The sequence below is a fragment of the Rhinolophus hipposideros genome, assembly GCF_964194185.1.
Source record: "Rhinolophus hipposideros genome assembly, chromosome: 10".
Taxonomy (NCBI): Eukaryota; Metazoa; Chordata; class Mammalia; order Chiroptera; family Rhinolophidae; genus Rhinolophus; species Rhinolophus hipposideros.
In genome coordinates, this window is record NC_138056.1 from 40,724,455 (window position 1) to 40,735,583 (window position 11,129).

Genomic DNA, 11,129 nt, shown 5'->3' on the forward strand with positions numbered 1-11,129 from the left:
ATGTTCATTCAGCAAACATTCACCACTGCATGTAAGATACTGACGTTCTGTGGTTCCAGGTCCTCGCCTCCTCTCCCCTCGACACATACACACACACACACACACATTACAATTTTAAAGTCAAGTCTTTATTAAACTTAGAAGAACGTTTTCAAAGAAGCTTTGAAATCATCAGGTATGACTCGTCTTTTAGTTGGTGGCTTTTGGTTTCTCTGGTCCTGGGCTTCTCCAGGGAGTAATTAATAAAGTGCAAACAAATATTTAAATAACTTGTGAGCTCGCTATTTAAAAGCGCTAGGGGGGAGCTTCTTGTAATGTTATGACCGCTCCTTAAATCCTCTGTGGGTACAGCCCCCTTTAACAGGGGGACACTTGAATAGACCTCCTACTTGAACAAGTAGAACCATTCAAATTCACCTGGCAGGAGAAGCTGAAGAATATTATGGATCCACTGTCCTTGATATGTTCAGCCACCCTAACTGGTTCACAAAGGATATAAAAAACCCTAATCCAGAAAACAGATCCTTCTTACCTGGGGCCCTGGCTCTGCTTCTCCCACCTAACCTTTTCCAATGGCTTCCTAGTTCCCTGATCAGTAATTCTTCAAGTGTGCTTCCTGGACCAGCAGCATCAGCACCACTTGAAACACATAAGAAATGCAAATTCACATGCCTCATGCCGGGCCTACTGAATCAGAAACCCCAAGGTTGGGGCCCAGCAACCTCTGTGTTAACAAGCCCTCTGGGTGATTCTGATTCACGAAGTTTGAGAACCACTGCCCTAGGCAAGGGCTCTCACCCTTCCTATGGGTTCTGCACCCTTAGCAAGGCCCGCCACAGAGACACTGCTGGCCCATAGTAGCCTTTGTGTAAATCATAAACAGAGCTTCCTCTGGAAGGATGTAGCTGAAAGCATGCGCTAGCCAAGTGGAGCCATTGCTGCATGTCAGCCCCTCACCCCCTCGGCAGGGCACCGTCATAAAGCGAACAGCCTGTGCTGTCATACATGGATGCCTTGGCCCCAGGACCAGACCCTCCAGCCTCATATCCCATCACTCGCCTCCTCACCCCATGCTCCAACCACTCCAAACATTTTACACTTCCTTGAACACATTGTGATACTTCACACTTCCTTCACGCCTGTGCCCAAGCTGTTCTCTCTGGAATGCCTTTTACTCGTTTTCCACCTAGAAAACTCCTGCAACCCTTAAGATACAGCTTGGTCATCACCTCTCCCAAGAAATATTTGCTGGCTGCAGGAGAGTCAGATGCCTCTCCCAAGTCATCACCTGCATGCCACTCCTCTAGGCTCCCTCGTCCGACTTCCCCTCTAACGCAAACCTGGCCTTACTGCGTTCTTATTGTTGGTTTACTTGCCTCCATCTTCCTTGAGGGTAGGATCTATGCCGGATTCATCTTTGTGTCACAGTATCAGTGCAGTACCTGGCATACAAGGACAAAACACTGAATGTTAATTCTGTGCCAGGCTCTCGGCACCCGGAGATACAGTGAAGATCACGTCAAACAGATCAACGTCATGGAGCTAATTCAAAATTAAGTGAATGGTACAAGGAAACAAAAGGAGAGAGGAAAGAAGCAAGGCTCTCGCCAAAACGGTAGGAGGCAATTGCTTTTCTGAATGATTTTACAAGTAGCCTTCAAAGCAGGGTGACTTCCTGCTCTGGGAGGATGAATTCCTGTTTTCTCCAGATTCACTTGTGAAGCTGAAAAAGCCACGACCAATCCCAAAAAGAAAAAAAATATACATATATCTCTCTCATGGGAAGCCTCCCGCAGGGCTTGGTTTAGCCCCAGCCACTGAAGAGCCGTCTTGTAGTCCTGAATGGCCAGTGCCTTCCCCGTGGCAGCTACGGCCAGAAGTGTGAATAGAGATAAGACCAGATTGGGAGTCTTGATGTCTCCCTTCCTTGAAATGAAGGCTCTAATCGTTCTGTCAAGACGCAAGTCAGGTTGGCATACCCCTCCTCAATTAGCATCTTATCTAATTACAAGACACGAATTACAAGTTTCTGCGCACTGCGGAAATGCAATCATGGGGTTCCTTGTGGAAGCCATTTGACTTCTGGAATAATTTCTACACCTAGGGAGCCATGGAGGAATAAAATCGGGGTTCCATTTATATGCAGAAAACATGAATTTTCTCAAAGGGAAACAGTAGGTTTGAAAGTAGAAGGGAAGAGATGCTGAAGAGGCTGTTGCAGTCATCGGGAGGGGGAATGCACGAGGGCAAGGCAGTGGGGATGGGGAGATGATCTGTACAGACAGAGAGACGTCTGGGAGGTAGAACTGGAGGTGGGAGAGAGAGCAAGAGAATAGGAGGGAGATAAGGGTCTAGTCTGGATCCTGAAGGCACTATAGGAATCGCTGGGGCTACATTTCTGATACATGGACTTTATTAGCACAGTCCCCAGCCTGAGCCTGGTTTGTGTGTGTGCATACACACACGCACACACACACACACCTACACATGCACACACACACTGACAGAGCCCAGCTCCACCTCCCTTTATTGACAGGACTGTGCTATAAAGGCCTCCCCTTTGGAAAGCTCAACCAAACTAAATCAAAGACCCTCTCACAGCTTCTTCCAGTTCTCAATGTAATGACAAATTGTGACCCTTTGCTCCTGGCGCCAAACAGCCACTCCTGGATCAAGAAAGCAGATAGTGTGGCCAAAAGACAGGAGATAAAAGAAGCTCAAGTGTGGTACTTATCCAGGGTGCTGAGAAAGGGCAATTCTCATATCCTTACTAAAATTCAGAGTGGACACACAGAGACATGAACAGAGATTTACAAATACATGTAGCAGTATACAGAGACACTCCAACATGCAAGAAAGAGAGAGAGAGAGAGAGAGAGAAAATGGAGGTAGGGAGGGGTTGAGAAAGAGAGAGGCTTTCTCACTCATGGATACACACAAACATAGCGAAAACACAAGACTGCACCCCATCACACAACAAACAGGTACTCTCTGATAAAGGCACATAAATATATTCACTCACCTAAAACAAGAGTTTTGAAATAAGTATTCAGAAAATTAAAGCAAAAAATAATTAATGTCTGTTATCTGGATTTTTTTTTTTTTTTTAGAAAAAATGTATTGTTTCATTAAAATATCTGCCTATAATTCTGAACTCTCCCTAGCTACAAAATACCTTGTGTTTGCATGGCACATTTATAAAAGAGAAAAAAAAAAGAAAATACACAAATATTATCTCCTTAACACCTCACAGGGCTTTTTTGTTTGTATTTTGTAATTTCCAAATGTGTTTTGTGCTAGATATTGACTGTTAGCGCTCAGCGCTACCCCAGCCCTTCCAGCAATTCCTGTATCACCAGGAACTGAAAACCAAAAGACTACATTTCCCAGGTTCCCGTTCCAGCAGGGTTCTGGTTTTGATTCCACCAATAAGAGATTTGGAAGGTAGAAGAGAAACAGAAGCCATTATTGCTCCCCAGACATTGGCAGGCAGGTCAGCTTCTTCAGCAGCTTCAGGCTGGAGGTTTTGCGGTGGCTTTTATACATTCCCCTGTGAGTCACCCACCTCAGTGCTTCAGACAGCTGATCATTGGTGGCAAGGGGAAAAGGGGATTGGTAATTTTTATAATTAATGTAAAGCTCTCATTTTATAGAAATTTAAGCAAAAAATAAGGACACATTCCTGGAGCCGTTCAAAGAATTGAAGAAGATAAAGAAGTAAGAAGTTTCAAGAGCCACAGGGGCTCTTGTGGGCTGAAGTTCCCAGAAGTGGTGTCGTAGATGGATATTAACATGGAGGAAGTTTGTTAGGGACAGCTGTGGAAAGGAAAGAACGCCTAGTCAGAGGGAGAACCTAAATGTGAATCTGCCATACTTGACAGAAGCTCCTGGCCACCCGGAGGGAGTTGTGAAGCTGGGGTGACCCTTCAGGGCGGGGCTGAGCATGCCAAGCCTTCATCCCTGCATGCTTATCAGTTGTCCTTAGTTGAGGAAAGGAGGCCAGGCATTGATAACTCACAAGGCAGCTCTGTTCAGCTGAGGTCCCTGCAGGAGACAGGCAGCTCAGAGCCTTCAGCCAACAGCTCCCAACAGTCCTTCATTCCTTTCATGGACTGGAAGTGTGTATCTCGCCTGCAAAATGTATATGTTGAAGCCCTAACCCCTACTGTGACTGTATTTGTAGGTAGGGCCTGAGGAGGTAATTAAGGTTAAGTGAGCTCATAAGAGTGGGGCTGTAAACCAATAGGGCTGGTGCCTACTACGAAGAGGAAAAGACACCAGAGTTCTCGCTCGCTTCCATGTGAGGACACAGGAGAAGGCAGAGGACACAGGAGAAGGCAGCCGTCTGCAAGAAGAGAGTCTTCACCACAACCCGACTATGCTGGCATCGTTTCTTTTTCTTTTTCTTTTTTTTTTCCAGATAAGAGAATTTTATTTAAAGAAAAGTCACAGAGATTAACAAAATTTTATGAACACAGTTTTGTTGGTAATAATTAACAGAATTATGAGAGGTTTAATACATATCACTTGTTATGTGATACACATTAAAATCTACTTTTCTACCTATATCCATTAGATTTTTTAATCTTTCAATTTTTAACAAATCTAAAAATAAGGCAGTATACATGGAACAGATTTACTAAATACTTTTAACTTATGCTTTCTTCTACATCAGACACTAAGACAATTTTAAAACCATCTGCAAATTAAATGGACTTTCCATTTTAACTCCTAAATTTAAAGGAGGTAAGCACCAAATAGATGCAAAAATGCATAAAAGAAACTGTCATGTAGTTTGAAAGAAAAATACTACATTAGCAGTATCATAAATTAACAAAGAATTTTCCAAAAAAAAATATTGCAAAAGTAAGGTACAGTAAATGTTTTATAATGATTAAGTCTAGAATATTTTTACTTGCATCCTTATCCATTCAGTTTAAAACACCAAAGTACTGACCAGAATATGAAAGGACCATTTTAAAATGAATAGTAGATCACAGCACGTGTCATTTTAAGTATAAAAGATGGACTATGTGCTTTAATTTGCAAAGAATGTTCTTCATCCCAGTAATACTCAGTGTTTCCATTATTCTTGATTCATAATCCAAGGTTCTTTAAGTACTGTGTCAAAAATAGACCATCTTGTTACTGATGGAAAGCTTCTAATCTTATCCCGGTTGGATCTTCTGGATGTCTCAAAGCAATTCCATTACGCAGGTGCAGCTCAGCATAAGGTGGCCAAAAAGAATCACTAATATTTCATGCAATGTGATCAGTTGTGCAGTTGATTCTTGAATATTTTTCTTTTTCTTTTTCACATTTCTATCACGCAGAGGAAAATGGTCTTCTAGAAACTCACTCAAGGTAATCAATTATAGGTATCCTTATATTCTTTTGTATCATGCAGTTTAGTTTTCAGCTCATTAAAGATTCTTGATTCAGAAAGTGTCACAACGTGACGTTTTCATTCACTGTGTAGTACAATAAGAGATTCCAATATCTGTTGCTGTTCATCCAACCAAGTTGCTCCCTTTCCAACTCTTCCTTTAACTTTTCATTCTTTGACTGAATAGTAGATAGTACCAATTCAAAATCACATCTCAATTTTTGGAACTCTTCCTTTCCTAATGTTACCAGAACTTCTTCATTCAGTGGAATTACTTCAGAAGTTTCTTTCTGCCATGGACTGAGTTCAGCAGTAAAACATTTCACTTTCATGATTAATAATGACAGCTAAGCATTTGAATCCGTGCGTGTCTCTCTTGCAACAAGTGATAATTTATTCTGACATTCTTCCATATCTTTCTGCATTTCTTCACATTTTTAAATAAGTTCTTCTTTAGTATCGGTAACATCTTCTATACATGTAGTACTATCTGGATCGAGATATTCCTGACGCACTGACATGTGTCCTGGGATTTTCTTAGCCTTTTAAGGAAAACACTACAGCATCCCAGACTTCAAGTCTCCTCAGCGGAGCATAGACATGTTCTCCCGGCCCAGGATCCATCGGTGCTCTGCTTGCTGATTGGATCCACCGCAACCAACAGGCTGGCATCTTGATTTTGGACTTTTCAGTCTCCAAAACTGTGAGAAAATTAATTCTGTTGTGTAAGCAACCCAGTCTATGGTTTGTTTGTTTTGTTTGTTTTGTTTTGTTTTGTTTTGTTTTTGCTTTTTAATGGCAGATCAAGCTGACTAATACAATTCCTGAGGGAGAATGTGGGCAGCACAAGACAGGTCTTGGTCTTCCTGGACCAATCCTGAGGCCAGATTAATGAGCTACTAATATGATTGACTTTACCTTTAGCCAATAGGCCATATTATCAAAAGGAAAGGTGAGGGGAGAGATGCTGAGCAGAAAAAAATGGGTTCATTTTACCCATTATTTACTCAGTCAGTTCCTAGTAAGTCAGCAATGTGACATTAAGCAAGTCACTTCACCTCTCTGCACTTTGCTCTCCTCATTTTGATACAGATTAGTTAGCATGTCCTTAGGTAGAAAGAGAGGTCCCTGGTGGAATAAAGAAAAGATAGCCATATTCTAAACCTCCAGGTTTTGAAATCACTCCTTCACTCCAGGACATAACAAGGCCTTAAGGTTAATCATAAAATTCATTTTGGCCTGGCAAATGGAGCAGATCTGATAGATAAAGAGTGGGTTACTTTGCTAATTCCTGTAGGATGGGCAAGCAGAACAAACATGGTAGACGAATTTCAGTAGAAGGCGCCAGTTCCCTTCTTCAAACAAGTTCCCTTTTCCAAATAGCTCCCCTTCCCCAAACAGGCAAGGGAAGGTATAAAAGTAAGAGCTTTTGCCTCAGTCACTGGGCACCCCCATTCAGGACCCCCTTCCGCTCAGGAGCTGCAACCTCTTCTCCTGCCTCTAATAAACTATCCTTTTTTTAAAACTTTTTGCCTCTCCCTGGTCCGTGTTTCCATTCTTCGGCTTCACAAGACACAATCCGGCAGATCCAACATCACCTACATCAATTTGTCCATTGGAGACGGCAGTGGTTGTAGTGAGAATAAAGGAGGTAATATATGTGGTAGGCCTGCCTAGCACAGGGCTGGCACACAGTACAAGTCCAATAAAAGATAGCTTTCATCACTTTTATTATCTGGATGCTGCTATAAGAAAAATATAATTTTGCATCTCTAACTTCTGAGCCAATTTGAAAACTTGGAGGAAAAGCAAAATCTCATTGAGGGCAATTAGATTTGCCTCCGGTCCCAAAACTCATAAAGTTACCTGGAATACGCATTTTTCAGATAAGGAAACATGCCCCAAGACATAAATAACTGGCCCAAGATCCCACAAAGAAGAGGTAAGGCTGAGGTCAACAATCCTGAACTCTAACACATGGCCCAGTGCCCCACTCAGCTGCCCCTCCACCCACCCTGCCATTGTCTCCACTTACACCCTCAACCAGGCTCTTAACTCACCCCAGCCCAGGCTTGCGCTCTCTTTTCTCCCAGACATACAACCTGGATGGTCAAACCCAGGGCTTCTCAGTGGGCATTGCTGGGATAGAATTGAAACCCAATGGGATATCTGGAAACCAAGTGGGATATCTGCGAGTAATAAACTTCCAACTGCTTGTTCATTTGGCACCCAGTGGGGTAGCACAGATTACTCATCTCTCTTTCTTAAGAATCAATAAAAAGTTAGTGATGCATTTAACAGAGATCAAATAAATTAAATTAGGTTCCTTTTTTAATCTTTTCTGGGGCTGACACTTTGGTCATATTCCTAAAAGTCACTCCAGGTCAATCTGACCAATCACCTGGTAATTGCATTTCAGATTTTTTAAACTGGGTCTTGGTGTACTGAGAATACAGAAAAGTATTTGACTGGCCAGGGGCTATACGAGCAACATGGGAAAGTAGCATCTTTGGCTGAGCCATAAAGGATGGACAACAAAGTAGGAGTGGGCATTCCAGGAAGGAAGAACCAGCGTGAGCAAGGACCTGGAATTAAGAAAGACAAGATGTGTTTGGGACTGGCAGGATCACAGGGGAGTTGGGAAATCCTTTTGGTGAGCATCAGAGCTAGCTGGGGTCAGGAAGAGTCTGGTCACAAAGCCGCAGCACTGTCCTGGGGCTAAGGCAGTGGTAGTGAAGCTGCAGAGGCAGGTAAGAGATTATCATCCCAATCTTACAGAGGAATCAACTGAGGGTCCTACTGGGTAACTGGCCTATTCAGGCCCTGGGCACTTTCTGTTCCTATTATAGCTCCCAGCAGCTCAACGCTGCCTTCAGCTGCCAAAGGAATCAAAGAATCCAGAGTCTGCAGGCTGGGCTGTAAACACACATCAAGGAACAATGTAGAGAGAGAATGCATGCCAACTGCTCTGATGGGGACGCTCAATAAGTAATAACAGACTTTGGCTGCCTTAAAACAATCTTTCCTGTCTCTTAAAATCTGTGCCTCGGGAAGCTAAAGCTGAACTAATACCACCGCCCAGATTATGTCCTTCTTCAACACATGGCCTCGGGCCTTTCTGGGTCTCTGGGCTTCATCAATATTATATAGGGTTCAACTGGCTGGTCTCTAAGGTTCCGTGGCTCTGACATCACAGGATTCATGAGGAATATGTAGGATCTTCAACACTGATCTTGGCATAATAATACCAGGCCATTCGTATCTCTAGTCTCCAATCTACAAGATCAATGCCAAACAGGAAATTGCAGCAATAATTTATTCTGAATTTTCCCACCATGGGACTTGCTTTACATACATTGCTACACAAACTCTAACCAAACATTAAACAGACAAAAAAAGAAAAGATTTCTGTCAGCTTCCCCAACCCCCTGACACACGCTCCCCTTGCTGCCCGACACCCCGGGAGATGGGACCTCCTTAGGACCACAGCTCTGATCAAGAATAACTGCAGAAGCATCAAGTATTTTTAGGGCAATGAAACTACGCTACATGGTAACTTAATGGTGAATATTATAGACTTGTCAAAATCCCCAGAATGTACAACACTAAGAGTGAACCCTAATATAAATTATGGACTTTGATGACGATGATGGGTCAATGCAGGTTCATCTCCTGTAACAGATGCACCAATAGTGGGGGAGACTGTGTCGGGGGGTTGGGGGAGCAGGTTATATGGCAAATCTCTGTAGCTTCCATTCAATTTTGCTGTGACACTAAAATTGTTCTTAAATAAAGTCTATTAAAAAAAAAAAGCTGTCATGGAAATAAAAAGGCTTAGAAAAACAGGGGGGGAACAAAAGAATAACTGCAGAGAGCCAGGCAAGAGGATGGTTGCAAAAACAACCAAGCCTGTCAAATAAAATGGAATGACGTACAGTGAAATAAAACAATATGAAATGAAATAATTAAATGACCAAGCTAGATTAACGTCAGAGAACCCTCTGCCCAACGCCCATCTTTGGTCTGTATATCCAAAAGAGGAGGGAGACATATTGGAGTATCGCCTGCCCAGTTGACTTGGCCTACCCAGAATCTGGGGTTATGGGGGTCACCCTGGCAAAACAGTAAGAACTGAGGTCTGCATTAATCATAGTCAATGCTGGTGCCTGGTCTTCTGGGCTTGGCTCTGGGGGCTCAAGTGATCCCTGAGCGCTGACACTGCATTTTGCACCCGCCATTATCATTTCACAGGGGAGAATAGTAAGTCTCCACTCCTTCCCTATTACATCAATCTCTGCAGTAACACATAGAACCAGAAATACCTGGAAACATAGTAATAAAAACTCGGTAATCTGAAGGCTAAATTTTGATCCCCTGAAGCAAGCAAGAAGGCCTGAGAGCTTTGGGCAAGTGGTGCATCTGCTCTGAAACAAGGAAATGACCAGTGTGGAGCTGTGCAGGTCGGGAACTGGCACAGGAAGCAGAAATAGTTTAGCAGAATACGCAGAATCAGGACAAGGCAGGAGACAGAGGAACTGGATGGTGCTTAAGCTGCTTGTGTCTAAAGAGGTCAATGTCACCCTGAGGAGCCTGGGTTAGCAGTTAGCACACAGGCCCCTTTGAAGAAGAGCCTCACATTGAGTGTGGCTGCTATAAGAACGATTGTGATTAGGTTAACGTTTGAGTAAACGAAATGCAATGGGCTCACCTCTTAGCTAATGTGTTAGTTGCCTTTTAAAATTCCTAAATAAAGGGTGCTTGTGGATACCTTGGAGGCAGATTGACTAAACTTTGAAGGCATAGGTGATGTGTACCGCAGCCTCCGTGATGCTCAGCAGAGACAGATCAGGAAGCTGGTCCCTCTTCCTCCCTCTCCCAGAGGAAACAGAGAAAGCCTCTTCCTGCTCAAGTATGTGAGCCTCCCTATCCTTAAATCCCTCTCACTTAGTGAGAGGCAGACCCAGGATGAGATCTCACAGGTCTTGACTCCTAGTCCAGTGCTCTTTCCGCCGGGCTATGAAGAAGCAGAGCTCAGATCTGGGCTCAGAAACAAACACCAACTATCTATCAAGTGAAAGCAGAACATCAAACACCAATACCTCCATTTCCGGTCTCAGATCCACATTCCTCCCATTTCCTCCTCCTCTAGGACATCTCACACACAGACACGCAAGCCCCCCCACTGCAGAGTATCAGCACGCTGGTGTGGGTTGTGGAGGAAGATATGAGAACAGAGCCGTTGGATTGGCCCAGTTTCTAGGAAACAGAGACAGGAGTGCAGAGGGTATGAAGCTTGGGACTTGTCCTGGCTACAGGATGGCAGTCAGTAGACACTTTGCTCTCTCCCACCAACGCACTACCTACCCGTGCACACACCAGCTCCCTGCCAGCCCTATGGCTGTGTGGCCCAGATCTGACCTTGCTTATCACTAACCTGCCTCCTCTCTGATCTCATCCCATCACCACCCTCACCCCCACCCAATTTCAGCCCTGGAACGCTTGCCTTTATATAAGGCCTCTGGCACCAGAGCCTCACTTCCCAGCTAGGAACCATGACTTAGTTCATCCTAAAGACCCCAGGGTATCTAGTAGCCCTTTTCCAGCTCCAGCTGAAGACATCAACCCAAATCTCAGCCCCTTGGCCTGTGTCTCTGCAGGCCCTGCTGCCCCAGGCAAAATGAAGACAGACATCAGGACACTCCCTCCATTCCAACCCTGCACCCAAGGAACCACGAGGCTACAA

At 43.9% G+C, this 11,129-nt stretch overlaps 1 pseudogene across 1 annotated transcript; it reads right to left on the reverse strand.

Moving 5' to 3' along the window:
* Nucleotides 1-5,145: 5,145 nt before the first annotated feature.
* Nucleotides 5,146-5,907, reverse strand: LOC308503197 (centromere protein K-like; annotated as a pseudogene). The gene has a single exon. The product of its transcript is annotated as a centromere protein K-like (transcript).
* Nucleotides 5,908-11,129: the final 5,222 nt, after the last annotated feature.